The sequence below is a fragment of the Lissotriton helveticus genome, chromosome 10 (assembly GCF_964261635.1).
Source record: "Lissotriton helveticus chromosome 10, aLisHel1.1, whole genome shotgun sequence".
Classification (NCBI taxonomy): domain Eukaryota; kingdom Metazoa; phylum Chordata; class Amphibia; order Caudata; family Salamandridae; genus Lissotriton; species Lissotriton helveticus.
The window spans coordinates 195789572-195806226 of record NC_136071.1 but is presented as its reverse complement, the minus strand read 5'-3'; positions in this window follow the sequence as shown (position 1 = coordinate 195806226).

Genomic DNA, 16655 nt, shown 5'->3' with positions numbered 1-16655 from the left:
CCCCAGGGCCATCGAGGGCTCCAGGAGGGGGGCTGCACGGAGCCCCTCCCAACATGAGCAAAGCCCTGAAAGGTGGTGGTCCCCGGGGCTTGAGGGTCCGTAACGGACTCCCCAATTTTAATATTTAGAGCTCCGGGGAGGTGGTGGTCACTGGGGCATATGGGGGTGTTCAAGCCCCCCCCACACAGGTTTTTAAAAATTTTAAATAAATACAAGACCCGGGGGTGGCGGTCCCCGGGGCTGCCGGGGGGCCGTGAGCCCCCGTAAATATTTTACAAAAAGCCCTGGGCAGTGGCGGTCCCCGGGGCATGGGGGGGCCTATGAACCCCCCCACCCATTTATTAAACAAACCCCTGCAAATTGTTTTGAAAAGCCCCGGGGGTGGCGGTCTCCGGGGCTGGGGGTCCCTTTGGGCACCCCATTATAATATAACCATTGGCCCCGGGACTTGACCACCCGGTGGCTAATTAATAACGAATCGCGGGAGACCGCGCTTCGTTATTTTTTTTTGCGGCCGGATACGCGGATCCGTCGCGCATTTCCCCATTTAATTTTTTTTAACATTTTTTTGGGCCCTTGGGGTCCTTGTGGGACCCCCTAAGCAGGCCCAGGAGGTCAGGGTGTTTCTACCCTGCCCCCTTTTCGTTTTTTTGCATTTGTTTTCCTGATTTCTTGTGTCTTGGTTCTACTGAGTCACAAGATGGCTGCTAATACTTCCTGGTTTGGAGTGTTGACAGCCAATTAGCATGAAGCTCATGGTCCGGAGGGTCCGCGGATCCACCGCGGCCATAGATATCACTATTTTTTTACATTTGATTTTCCCAGCAAATACTGAACGAATTTACACCATATAACAAAAAGAGTTCTTTCTGAACCAAGACCTACCCTTTTTGCCAAATTTGGTGTAATTCCGTTCAGCAGTTCGGGCTGCAGCCGTGTCTAAAGTTTCCTATGGAAAATTGCATGGGGAAAACACGTTTTGGGAACCCCCTGTTTTCTCGGCCCCCGCTTGCTGAATCACCCTGAAACTTTCAAAATAGGAGCGGACCGGAGCGCCCCACGAGTTTTGAAATTTCGCGAAGATTCGTCAATCAGCGCCAAAGTTATTGGGATTAGAATGTTGAGATTTTCCTATGGATAATTGGTCCTAACTATAACTACCTACTGACAACTGCCAGTAGGTAATATATATATATATATATATATATATATATATATATATATATATATATATATATATATGTATATATATATATATATATATATATATATATTACCTACTGGCGGTCGCCAGTAGGTATATATAGTTAGGATTGTTTTCCATTGGGAAATCGCAACATTCTATTTGGAATAACTTTGGCGCCGGTTGAGGAATCTTCCTGAATTTTTCCTTAACTTTGCCTCGCGATGCTCCGGTCCTACCCTGAAAGTTTGGGGGATTCGTCAAGCGGGGGCCGAGATAAAAGGGGGGTCCCAAAACGTGTTTTCCCCATGGTAATTTCCATAGGGCGGTCAAACTTACTTTTAGCACGAACGGCTGAATGGATTTCCACCAAACTTGGCAAAATTGTAGGGACTGGTAGCCCGACGTGCCTTTGCTATGTCTCAAGATATGTGCTTCAGTGGATTTTGAGTAATTTAGGTTAAAAAAAATGTATATATCTATGGCAGCTTACCCGTGAGCTTACCGGTACGCTTACGGTACGCGTACGTGCGTGTACGGTACGCGTACCTCTAGTGCGCGAGCTGCATTCTGATTGGCTGCCAATGTCTGTCAACACTCCAAAACAGAAACTGTTGGCAGCCATCTTGTGCCTCGGTAGACTGAGGCACAGGAAAGCAGAAAAACAAACGTGTAGAACTCAAAAAGGGGGCAGGGTAGAAGCATCCTGACCCCCTAGGCCTGCTCAGGGGGTCCCACAAGGACCCCCAAGGCCCAAAAAGAAATAAAAAATTTCAGAAAATCGCGGGGTACGCTTACGGTACACGTACCGGTACGCGTACCGGTACGCGCACGGTGCGCGTACCTCATTTTTTTACAAGAAAAAAAAAGATTTGGGGGCCTTGTAGAAACACTCTGACCCCCCTAGGGCTGTTCAGGTGGTCCCAAACGGATATTAACATATATAAATGTTATCCGCTAATAGAATTAGCATTTAAAAAACCTTGCGAGTTCACTGAAAAAAACAAAGGTTTCAGGCCTTATATAGTTAGGAATTAGCATTTAAAAAACCTTTGAAATTCACTGAAAAAACCATAGGTTTCACACCAGTTATAGTTAGGAATTAGCATTTAAAAAACCTATGAAATTCTCTGAAAAAACCATAGGTTTCACACCAGCTATAGTTAGGAATTAGCATTTAAAAAACCTATTAAATTCACTGAGAAAACCATAGGTTTGACACCAGTTATAGTTAGCTGAACATTTTACTCATACACACACACACCCCACACACATACCCCCACATACACACACCCCACACCCACCCCTCCCACACACACACCCCACACATACCTCACACACCCACACCTCCACCCACACCCAAACACCCCACACACCCACACACACACCTTACACACCCACACCCCCACCTACACCCACACACCCCACACACCCCTACCCACACACACCTCACACCTCCCCCACACACACACACCTCTGACACCCCCCCCCACACACACACACACCACACACACACACCTCTCTCACACACACACACACACACACCCACACACACACTCCTCACACACACACACCCACACACACCCCTACACACACACCCACACACACACCCCACACACACACCCACACATCCTACACACACACCCCCCAAACACATACCCCCCACACACACACCCCTCACCCCCCCACACACACACACCACACACACACACACACTTATTATTTTTTTTTTTTGAGGGGGTGCCCCACACACATACCCCCACACACACACACCCCACACCCACCCCCCACATACACCCCCCACACATACCTCATACACCCACACCTCCACCCACACCCAAACACCCCACACACCCACACCCACACACACACACCTTACACACCCACACCCCCACCTACACCCACACACCCCACACACCCCCACCCACACACACCTCACTCCCCCCCCCCACACACACACCTCACAGACACACCCCACACATCCCCCACATACACCTCACCCCTTCCCCACACACCTCTGACACATACCTCACACACACACACACACACCACACACACCTCACACACACACACACTCCTCTCACACACACACACCCACACCCCCCACACACACACCCACACACACACCTCACACACACACCCACACATCCTACACACATACACCCCACACACATACCCCCCCACCACCCCCCCACACACACACACCACACACACACACACTCATTCTTTTTTTCTTTTTTGAGGGGGTGCCCCACACACATACCCCCCCACACACACACCCCACACCCACCCCCACCACACACCCCCCCACCATACCTCATACACCCACACCTCCACCCACACCCAAACACCCCACGCACCCACACCCACACACACACCATACACCCCCACCCCCCACCTACACCCACACACCCCACCCCCCCACACACACCTCACTCCCCCCACACACACACACCTCACAGACACACCCCACACATCCCCCACACACACCTCACCCCCCACACACACACCTGTGACACACACCCCCCCCACACACACACACACACACCCCACACACACACCTCACACACACACACACACACGCACACACACATTCCTCACCCCCACACACACACACACACACACACCCACACACACACACTCACCCCCCCCACACACACACACACATCCTACACACACACACCCCACACACATACCCCCACACACACACCCCACACCCACCCCCCCACACACACACACCACACACACACACACACACACCCATTATTATTATTTTTTTTTTTGATGGGGTGCGCGCCGCGGTACACGTACCGGTACGCGTACCCTGGAGAAAAAAAGAAAGAGTTTTTTAAAAATGTAGCATTTTTATATAAATTGGAGGTAGTTCTGAAAATAACAGTTTTTTTATTCTTATTGTATTGTTGTTTTATATTTTTTATTGTTTTTTTGTACCCCGCGACTTTAAAAAAAAAAATATATATATTATTTTTTTTGCCTTGGGGGTCCTTGTGGGACCCCCTGAGCAGGCCTAGGGGGTCAGGGTGTTTCTACTCTGGCCCCTTTGCGAGTTTCACACCTTTGTTTCACTGCTTTCTTGTGCCTTGGTTCTGACAAGGCACAAGATGGCTGCCAGGGACACCCAGTATGCAAGGGGAATTAGTTCCCCCTCTTCAAACATGCACGGGGGCTGCGTTGCAGAGAGGTGTAAAAAAGGGTGTGGCCTCATTACACCTCTATGCAATGCAGCCATCTGGCGCATACTGGAGGCTCCTGGTGGGCTAGTTGGCCCCCAGGGACCCCCATTATGCAAGGGGAATTAGTTCCCCCTCTGCAAACGCGCCAGGCGGCTGCGTTGCAGAGAGGTGTAACGAGGGGCATAGCCTCATTACACCTCTGCAATGCAGCCCCCTGGCGCATACTGGAGGTTCCAGGTGGGCTAGTTGGCCCCCAGGGGCCCCCAGTATGCTGGGGGAATGAGTTCCCCCTCTTCAAACATGCACGGGGGCTGCGTTGCAGAGAGGTGTAAAAAGGGCCGTGGCTTAATTACACCTCTCTGCAATGCAGTCCCCTGGTGCATACTGGAGATTCCTGGTGGGCTTTCAGGTCTTATATAGTTAGGAATTAGCATTAAAAAAAACTTTGAAATTCACTGAAAAAAACATAGGTTTCAGGCCTTATATAGTTAGGAATTAGCATTTAAAAAACCTTTGAAATTCACTGAAAAAACCATAGGTTTCAGGCCTTATATAGTTAGGAATTAGCATTTAAAAAAACCTTGCAAATTAACTGAAAAAACCATAGGTTTCAGGCCTTATATAGTTAGGAATTAGCATTTAAAAAACCTTGCAAATTCAATGAAAAAACCATAAGTTTCATACCTTATATAGTTAGGAATTAGCCTTTAAAAAAACCTTGCAAATTCACTGAAAAAAACATAGGTTTCAGGCCTTATATAGTTAGGAATTAGGCACAAGAAAGCAGAAAAACAAACGTGTAGAACACAAAAAGGGGGCAGGGTAGAAACACCCTGACCCCCTAGGGCTGCTCAGGTGGTTATCCGCTAATAGAATTAGCATTTAAAAAACCTTTGAAATTCACTGAAAAAAACATAGGTTTCAGGCCTTATATAGTTAGGAATTAGCATTTAAAAAACCTTTGAAATTCACTGAAAAAAACATAGGTTTCAGGCCTTATATAGTTAGGAATTAGCATTTAAAAAAACCTTTGAAATTCACTGAAAAAACCATAGTTTTCAGGCCTCATATAGTTAGGAATTAGCATTTAAAAAAACCTTTGAAATTCACTGAATTCAGTGATGTCATCAGTGATGTCATTTGAGATGTCATCAGTGATGTCACTGACCATGTCATGAATGATCTAATATGTGACATCATCAGCAGTGGATTGCGGGTGCGCGATATATACTTAGTACAACTAACTATATAGGAGCAATTTCAATGGTTTTGTATGAGTAAAATGTCCAGGTAACTATAACACCACTAAAACTTATAGTCTTTTGAGTGAATTTCAAAGGTTTTGTAAAAGCTAATTCCTAACTATATAACTCCTGAAACCTATGGTTTTTTTCAGTGAATGTATATATATATATATATATATATATATATATATATATATATATATATATATATATATATATATATAGCATATACTTTCACTATCAACGTGAGGCAACACCATAAGTATTTACGTTTACACGCTCTGGAGTTTCCTTTGCGTAGCTATCATTTTCCCACATTAGAATAACAGATATGAATTCCATTCCTATAGACTGCAGCAATCAGCGGCTATCACTTGTAAACTGAGTGCATCTTTTAACCATTTTCTCCTGAGGCAAAATAGCCGGGAGCTTTGCTTTCTTCAATTTAAAAAAAACTGTCACAAATACCTGTACTTTTTAAGCACGCCGCTCTTGGCAGTCAGGAAACCTTTGGAAGTCCAAGCGCTGCACAGCTGATTGATCGCTGTCACCGCACTTCGCTTTCACTGACCACTCTTGCCGCCATTGACCGCGAGGCGCGAGGCCACGCCCACTCAAGGCCACGCCCCCCTCCTGGCTCTTAAAAGCGCTGAAACACAAGCGCTAGAGGCAGAACCATTTTCTCCTGAGGCAAAATAGCCGGGAGCTTTGCTTTCTTCAATTTTAAAAAAACTGTCACAAATACCTGTACTTTTTAAGCACGCCGCTCTTGGCAGTCAGGAAACCTTTGGAAGTCCAAGCGCTGCCCAGCTGATTAATCGCTGTCACCGCACTTCGCTTTCACTGACCACTCTTGCCGCCATTGACCGCGAGGCGCGAGGCCACGCCCACTCAAGGCCACGCCCCCATCCTGGCACTTAAATGCGCTGAAACACAAGCGCTAGAGGCAGAACCATTTTCTCCTGAGGCAAAATAGCCGGGAGCTTTGCTTTCTTCAATTTTAAAAAAACTGTCACAAATACCTGTACTTTTTAAGCACGCCGCTCTTGGCAGTCAGGAAACCTTTGGAAGTCCAAGCGCTGCCCAGCTGATTAATCGCTGTCACCGCACTTCGCTTTCACTGACCACTCTTGCCGCCATTGACCGCGAGGCGCGAGGCCTTGCCCACTCAAGGCCACGCCCCCCTCCTGGCTCTTAAAAGCGCTGAAACACAAGCGCTAGAGGCAGAACCATTTTCTCCTGAGGCAAAATAGCCGGGAGCTTTGCTTTCTTCAATTTTAAAAAAACTGTCACAAATACCTGTACTTTTTAAGCACGCCGCTCTTGGCAGTCAGGAAACCTTTGGAAGTCCAAGCGCTGCACAGCTGATTGATCGCTGTCACCGCACTTCGCTTTCACTGACCACTCTTGCCGCCATTGACCGCGAGGCGCGAGGCCACGCCCACTCAAGGCCACGCCCCCCTCCTGGCTCTTAAAAGCGCTGAAACACAAGCGCTAGAGGCAGAACCAATTTCTCCTGAGGCAAAATAGCCGGGAGCTTTGCTTTCTTCAATTTTAAAAAAACTGTCACAAATACCTGTACTTTTTAAGCACGCCGCTCTTGGCAGTCAGGAAACCTTTGGAAGTCCAAGCGCTGCCCAGCTGATTAATCGCTGTCACCGCACTTCGCTTTCACTGACCACTCTTGCCGCCATTGACCGCGAGGCGCGAGGCCACGCCCACTCAAGGCCACGCCCCCCTCCTGGCTCTTAAAAGCGCTGAAACACAAGCGCTAGAGGCAGAACCATTTTCTCCTGAGGCAAAATAGCCGGGAGCTTTGCTTTCTTCAATTTAAAAAAAACTGTCACAAATACCTGTACTTTTTAAGCACGCCGCTCTTGGCAGTCAGGAAACCTTTGGAAGTCCAAGCGCTGCACAGCTGATTGATCGCTGTCACCGCACTTCGCTTTCACTGACCACTCTTGCCGCCATTGACCGCGAGGCGCGAGGCCACGCCCACTCAAGGCCACGCCCCCTAAGCCTCGATCCCCTTGATAAACATGTGCTTACACCGGACGCGCAGCGGACGGGCGCAGCGGGCGCGCCGTCAGCGCGCCGAAGGCGCGCCAAAGGCAAGCCCGTCTGGGCCCGTCCGGGCCCAGACGGCCCCAGGCCTAGATACTCTGCCCAACTCACAGGAACGTATCACTTACACCCGAGATACACTGCTCGCCCGGAACCCTATAAAACATCCTCAGTGCAAATACATCCTCAAGGAAGACACTCCCTTTGTAGGTTGCAGCCTCTGTAACAAACCCGAGGTAATGGAAGGTCACCAAGGACTTCGCCTCGGCCTTCTGAACTGCAGATCCCTAGCAAAACACGCCCACGAAACTAACTTGCTCGTCCAGGACCTGATGCTAGACATTCTGTTTCTGACTGAAACATGGCTGACCCCGCACACTGACTTTGACATGGTCAACGCAACACCCCCCCGGTTACCAAATTTGCGGCCTAAATAGACCAATCGGGAGAGGTGGTGGCCTAGCCATAATCCACAAAAACCATCTTAAGTGTAGAATGGAAGGTGGAACCATCAAAGACTGTGAAAACTGCAATTTCACTATACAGATCTCTCCATCAATCTCCCTCTCGGGAGTTTTAGTGTACCGTCCGCCTGGCGCACTGGGAGAATTCACCAGTACCCTGATGGATTACATCTCACTAAAGACTATTTCAGTCTCTAACTTCCTCCTCCTAGGGGACTTTAACCTACACTTTCTGGACCCTGCGGATAATGCCGCAGTTAACTTACTTGCTGATCTCATTACAGCCGATCTCCATCTCCAAAATACTAAAGCCACCCACGAGAAAGGCCAACTCTTGGATCCAATTTTCACCAACATTAAGAACCTGAATACCCGGGATCCAACCCCTCTGCCTTGGACAGACCATATGCTGATCCCTATGCACTGGTCACTCAAATCCACTACTGCCCCTAAACAGAAAACAAGGATACGTACTAGACGGTGGTATAAGCTAGTACCAGAGGAATGGGAAGCTAAATTACGTGAAACCACGGGCCCTCTGTCCACGGACCCCAACTCCGCTGACAGAGAATTTAATGATTGGCTAGCCCATCCCCTAGACAGTCTCGCTCCTCTTACCAGTACTTTAAAACACGTTAAAAGAATCACTCCCGCTCCCTGGTACACACCCGCCCTCAACGCCCTTAAGAAGGAGTGCAAAAAGTCAGAACGCTCTTGGAGGAAAAACAAATCCACATCGGAGAAAAACGCATATCAGTCCTCCATGAAAGCATACAAACGAGCCCTTCACGTTGCAAAAAGTGCCTTTTACGAGGAAAAAATAAAAAGTTCCTCTTGCTCAGCCAAGGAGACCTTCTCCATCCTTAAAGAGCTCCTCCATGTCCCTGATCCCCCACAGAAACCCATGGACCCCAAAGCAGCGGAGGAAAAATGCGTCAATCTGGCCACCTTCTTTGACGAAAAAATCAAAAAAATCATCACCTCCCTTCCTGCCGCTAATCCGGACATCATAATGAGACCCAAGGAGTCATCGTCGCTACTCAATAAGCCACATCTAGCGGCTCTCGGCCCAGTCACAGAAGAGGAAGTGATGGCCACACTCATTTCAACTAAGAGCGGAGCCCCCAGTGACCCAGTTCCCGTACGGTTCGTCAAAACCATCCCTCATACCATAGTCCCTCAATTGACGGCCCTCATAAACATATCGCTGGCACTAGGAGAAGTCCCTTTAAACTGGAAAGAGGCCGTCGTCAAAGGGCTTCTCAAAAAACCATTGCTAGACCCTACAGACCTATCCAACTATAGACCCATCTCACTCCTCCCCTGGATAGGCAAGGTGGCGGAAAAATTAGCAAATAAAAAACTGTCACATTTCCTGGAGTCAAACCATCTCCTCAATGACTCCCAGACGGGCTTTAGACCAGGTCAGGGTACAGACACCGCCCTCCTAGCAGCAGTAGAAAAGACCAGGGAAATTATCGACACAGGAGGATCAGTGGCAGTGGTCCTCCTGGACCTGAGTGCGGCCTTTGACACGGTCAGTCACCAGGTCCTAATCCATCGTCTCGATAATATCGGGGTGAAAGACAGGGCGCTAAAATGGCTCTCGTCCTTTCTCTCCCGACGCTCCTTCCAAGTATGGGAAGGTGAAAGCCGCTCCCCCTCCATTCCCCTCCAGTGTGGCGTGCCTCAGGGCTCATCCCTGAGCCCCACGCTGTTCAACGTGTATATGGCCCCACTGGAGGAACTGGTGTCACCCTTTGGAATCTCTATAGTTAGCTACGCCGACGACACACAGCTGGTGGTAACGCTCTCCCACCCCAAGCTAGAGCCCTCCAATCTCCACGACTGCCTAGCCAATGTTCATCAGTGGATGAGTGACTCTGCCTTGAAACTAAACGGCTCCAAAACAGAGATCCTGCTCCTAGGGCATAACACCACGAACCTCCCCCCTAACATCTGGCCCGCCTGCATGGGTGAACCCCCCACCCCCAAAACTGAGGTCAAGAGTCTTGGAGTATGGCTAGAGACTGACCTCACCTTTAGGACACAGGCAAGAAAGACTGCCGGCATTTGCTACGGACTACTGAGATCCTGCAGGAAGGTACTTCCCCTACTGCCTTTCCAATCGCGCCTCCTGCTGATCCAAGGCCTAATTTTATCCAGGCTGGATTACTGTAATGCCATTTACCTAGGATCTCCAGAATCCACGCTCCAAACTCTTCAAAAAGCCCAAAATGCCGCAGCCCGACTCCTAACGAACACCCCGGCCAGAACATCTGCCAAGCCCGCACTGAGGACCCTGCATTGGCTCCCTATTAGGGAAAGAGTAACTTTCAAGGCCCTCTGTCTGGCCCACAAGGTACTGCACAATGCTGGCCCCCCTATCCTTGGTAATTGGATCACATCCTACAGACCCACGAGAGCGCTCCGTTCCGAACATGGGAACTTCATCACGATCCCCAAGGTGAAGAAGGCCCGGATCGGTGGCCGTCATTTTTCGGTCAATACGGGTAAAAAATGGAACACACTCCCCCTGAGCCTCAGAACAGAACCAAACCTTCTACGGTTCAGGAAGTCCCTCAAAACCCTACTCTTTCCCTGAGCCATTTTTTTCCACTCCCGACTATCTCCCCCTGGTGAGCAAAAGGTTCAGCGCTGGGATACCCTTCGGGTGACTACGCGCTTTAGAAATCCTTTAAATAAATAAATAAATAAATAACCACATTCTAATCACTGATGACTTGCTTATATTTTTATTTGGATTCCTGTTAGTAATGGGAACATGTTGAAAGTGATGAAGAGAATGCTACAATGGAATGGTGACAGAGAGAAATTGTAATCAGAAGGTAAAGTCCTAGATAGAGGGGAATAGCAAAATGATAAAGCAAGGAACAAGGCGAAAGTGCTGGGGAGAAGCAAAAGAAAACAGAGAAAGTTAAGAATGAGGGTCAGAAATATAAAGATGTTTCAAAATAAATGTATCAATTTGAGGGTCTCATCAGGGCATTTGTCAGCTGTCGATCAAGCTGTGAAACAAATTAAAGAGGAATATGCTATGTTAGAATATGGTATAGAGCAAGAAATAGTGAGAGAAACCTAATGGCAGAACGGAGAATAACCATAAAATAGTGGTGATTATGAAAGAAGACTGAAAAAGAACATAAGATAGACTAGTGATCTAAATGAAATACTAACGCCTTTATGTGAGATTGACATATTGATATGAACTAATATTTTAGAGCTATTTGCATTAACAAAATAGAGAAGTTTCCATTCCCTATTGTGCGTATAGCATTGCTGTATTACAGAGCTAATAATTTTCTGAAAGTTGCAGTACAACATTACAAAGTCACCTTCCACAGATTGCTTTTTAAAAAGGAAATAACAAAAGTAACATTTGATTAGCCTTCCAGTGCTTCTGAAAATATATGCCTGCTGTCCATTCTCTAGTAACAGTCATTGTCTACTGTTACAGTTATGATATGAGAGGCTGTGCGGGGTGCAGCCACCATACTATCCCTAGAAAGTCATTGGCAGACAGCGCATAAAAATAGGTGAAGATTTGGGAGTGGTGACACGCACATGCTTTGCATGTTGAGAGGCAACTTATTATTCAACTGATGGCCAACGGCTCTGAGGCATGCAGGGCTGGGTACATGACTTGGCATATTGGCATATCTGTACTAGAGAGATTACTAACTGTTCCAATAACAAAGTAATTATGGAGATAAGAATGCACAAACATATTCATTTGTGTTAGGAACTAGACTAATTAGTTACGGGAAGTAGGTGTTAACATCTGATTACTTTTAATAGGTACTCTGTTTCAGTCACCCTTTTAAATATACTACTTAATAAGATTGACTGACCTGAATTCTACTAGTCCAGTGGGAGCGATGTACAAAGATATGCCTTCTATGCCCAATTGCATCCTCCAGACGTACGCTCTTGGGTGACGTCAAAGGGAAGGGGGAATAGGAGGAGAGAGACAAGAAAATGCATTTCGGCTGGACAACGTCCTCTTTGGATTCTCAAAGTGGGTTGGATTCTATAAGAGTTAATGTGTTGTAGGAAACGTTATATGTGTTTTTTAAATGTATTCAGATTAAGATATTCTTAATTGCTCATATACATTCTGCACACTAATTCTGTCACAGTCCTTTTGCACTCTCTCTAAAGGTTTTATTTTAAACTTCAGCCTATGAATGACAACAGGGATCAGAGTCTCTTGCAGAGCGGGGGACTATGTATCCCAGAACCACATCAGTCTCCAGAGGCTGCCTGGGAGAGGCGGAGGCCACAGTCTTGTTTGCATTATAAGGCACTGGCCGCATTCCTGGAACACAGGATCAGAGACTCTTGCAGAGCGGGGGGACTACATGTCTCAGAACCACATCCGACACCAGAGGCCGCCGGGGAGAGGTGGGAGCTACACTACAAGGCACCAGCTGCATTCCCGCTGCATAGGATGTGCCCGGCAAATACTAGGCCAAGAGTGGGCCAGTCTGCACCCGTCAGAGCCTAGAAGAGGCTAGGCCCATCTCCTGGCTCAATCTTCTGGGTTTAACAGCAACATCAAGAACCGAATCATGCTAGGAACCAAAGGTACAAAAGTACTTTTTCTTGTTTTCTTCCAACTCATTTGACTATGGTGATACAAAATGGCCAAACGTAAGGGAAGATAAGTGACTGACTGTGACAATAGAGGGAAGATGGTTTCTAAATCAATCAACAACTATCTCTCAAATGTTATAGGTGCCATTAACACTGAAATTGGCAGGGAGAGGCCAGTTTGGATGCTACTTTACGGAGTTCCGGAGCACCTATGATTAGTTCCCAAGAAGCCTCGGTAGCCATTTTGCCAAACCTGGGCTGTTTTTCTTCTGTTGCTTTGCCAGAAGACTTGACAGTCGCAATAAGTGCTCTACCCCAGACAGTGGTACCTTTGGGGATTTCACAGCAGAGACCATGTGTTTTCCATGACTCACTTGTCGTATTGTGAAAATCACATGTTTATGTTGGATTGAATTCGATCAGTCGAGACCTAAGTGAGTACAGGTCTGTTGAGGCCTAAGATCCTGGGATAAGCTTATGGGCAGTCTTAGCGTGGCATACACTAAGTGTCTTTGTGTGCTGTTTTGTGAGTACTGTGCATGAGACGTTGTTGCTTGTACTGAGAAAGGGAACTTGAAGCGTGACAAGTTAGAATTGTTGAGATTTCTTCATGAAGTGCACAGGAGAGATCTTAAGGATTTTTACTTAAAGAGAATGATACAGTGCTAGTCGAGGCTTTCACTAGAAGCCAATAACATTTTCTGAATGAGTGGGTATCTACAATTCTTTTAGTGGAGCAGACAAACTTGTTTTATGTTGTATTTGTGTTTTTGTGAGTCTTAAAATGACAAGAGAGAACAGACGACGAACAGATCGTGATGGGAGGGTCATAAAAGTGCTGCGCTGGTAATGGTTGTTGGTGTGAAGCCGCGCTGGCATTGGTGGATGACGACGAACAGTGATTGGAGGTAGAAACAATAATACGTAAGAGAGTTTAAAGGGTTAAAAACAGATTAAGTTTGAAAAAAGAAATCATGAAATTCTTTAAATTGTTAAAACCTTTATTACGTATGGATGAGAAGGGTGGAAGATGTAGAGCGGAAGTTTATAGCAACCAGGACGTATCAAACAAGGATCACAAAAGTTCAAGTGAGAGCAACGACAATCACCCCATATACATCTGGAGTGCACCCCCTATATTGTCAGATTAGAAAACATGTCCAAGATGGACCCTTCGTGCACAGAAACACATGCCCCTTTTAAATAAAGTGAATCACTGGCTGAGAAAACACTCAGGATGGACCTGTGACCTGTCTAAGGAGATTCTCACAGTATGGTGAGTCTCATGGGTTAGGCCTTCTGAGAAAACTTAGCCTGGGGGCTGTATCATAATCAATTTAAGAAGGACAGATTTAACGCTAATGGCTGCTAATAGGCTGAAAGACTCCTGTGCCTTCGGAAAGTTGTGAATTACCCTTTCTTCTCAGGCTATGATAGCCCAAAGGTAGCTGTAGTCATCTCTGTGGAAGCCTGAGTAACAAATTTTTCCAAGATCTTTGAGCCTAGTGACTCAACCCAGTTTATGGCAAAGGGGGAGAAACTTACAATTACCCTGAGGGGGCTATTGGCTTGAGTAACAGAATTGAAGTATCAGATGTTATATTAGCTATTAAAAGCTGCCCTATAGATAAAGGGGCAGGCCCAGATAAAATCCCATCAGACCTGTTCAAAGCACTTCCCTAATTGTGGGGCACAGTAAGTATCAATATTATTAGATCGGCAAATGTAGGCACGCAAGTCCTACTTGGCAGGTATCAATAATTGTGGCGATATTTAACAAGGGGGATAAAAATCATCCCCGATTTCACTTTTAGACAGAACAGTTACAGTATTGGTCAGGACTCTTCTGCTAAGGGGCCGATTACGATCTTGCTAGGAAGGCCTCCAGACGGATTCCGGTACGAGAAAATCCGATTCAGAGCCTCTGTTTCTGATAGAGTCGTCTCCCGCTCCGAACGACTAAGTACAATGCAAAGATCTCGTCTGCGTCGACCGAATCGTTTCCCGAACCAGATCCTTTCTGTCCGACTCGTTCGGAGCTGAATTGTGCCGTGCAATGGAGCCGGATTCCGAACGAGTAAGAACGATGTACGATTCTGACAGCTGTATCGACTTGGTCTCAGGGAGAAAAAACGGCTGTTAGAATCGGACTTCGGGGGCCGTAGCAGGCACCCCTTCACCCGGAGCACTCCGAATCAGTTGCGAGGGGGTGCACATGAGTCCTCCCGATCCAAGCATGCACAGTGTGGCGGTAAACATGGTGTGCCCGCCACAGGGTGTAAGCTTTTCCCCACTCGTCCCTTTTTTCTATGGGAGCCTGTACACGCATTGGTACACAGGCTCCATAGAGTTCAATGGGAGTCCGAGCAAACCGAGTCCGTCAGCATAGCTGCATCGTACTCGTTCAGTTGGACTCGCACAGTGTGATTTGCTAGGAAAGCCCTCCAGATCAGAGTTGTACAGAGGGCTTTCCTAGTGAGATCGGAATCGGCCCCTCAAGTTGGAAACGAGGGCCACTGGGGATAGGGGACTATCAGATGCATAGTTTGGGTTTTGTCTCGGGTTGGGAACTGTGAAGCAAAGCCTAAACTTGTATCTTATTGCATAAAAACACATTATGGTAAAAAAAAAAAGTATACATCTGGCCTTTATGGACCTAATGTGCACATTTGATACAGTCCAGCTACCAAAATTGTGGGTGATTATACAAGAAATGAGACATGCTCCATGCTCACTTCACGGCTAAGATTCCTTATAGTAGGGAGGGAGATCTCTCAGATAAAGTTAGCTCTGTTGTTGGGTTCTGACAAGGTTGTGTATTGGCCTCATTTATTTTCTTAATATATGATTGACGTTGAAGATTACTTGTGCTCTAAAGGCAAAGATATTCCCAAGATTAGCTCCTGCTCGATTCCAGTACTATTGTACGCAGACTATGCAGTACCAATAGCGAGAACAGCTAATGGATTACAGACACTTTTAGAACCTTTTCTATATGTTTATGGCTAATTTGAGTTTAGGGACAAATTTAACAAAGTCTTTTATAATGAAATGTGGCCCAAGACTTTAAAAAACAATGACATTTATGCTTGCCGAGCAGAGGTTGGTAAAGTCCCACATTTCACTTACCTGGGTATCCCATTTGACTCCATTTTTAACTTGACGTTTTTATTAACTATCAAAGCTCTATAATTCCAAAAGTATATTGAGACCATTTCTCGATTTGTCAATAGACTTGGTCATGAACAGGCAGATACATGAGTACATATTTTTAAAAGCAACTGTCTGTCTATTGCACTTTTGTTGCAGGTGTGTGGGGCTACACCAAAAGTGACTGCCTGCAGAAAGTTGAAAATTAATTTATAAGAAGGCTTTTGGCCGTTCCACAATCAGCACCTACTAATTTTTGCCATTTCGAAGAGTGGCTTTTCTTCAGAGAAGATCATATCAAACTCCAGCCTTTTTTACTATGGCTTAGAATATGGAGAAATACGGAGGCGCATCTTAGCAAGCCATTATCGTCGATTGCCTCACTTTAGACAAATTCATTGCTTTTTATGTAAGACAAAGTTTTAATGACCTAGGTCTTGAAGAGATCGTTTCCAATCCTGCTGACCCCTTTGATTGGACCCTTCTCGAAGTTAAAGAATTATTAAACAGACGTAGCCACTCCACGTGATTGGATAACCTGGAGTAAAGGACTGAGGGTCTTTTGAATTGGATCTCAATTGAGAGTCCATCACCAGCACTGTATACCTGCGTCAGGTATATGGTATGCAGGGTAGGCGTTCCCACGCAAAAAGCCATGTAAAACTGACGCAGTGAAATTTACAACATTTCACTGCGTCCCTCTACGCCTTCACTGCGTCAAAATCCCTACGTCTTCTCA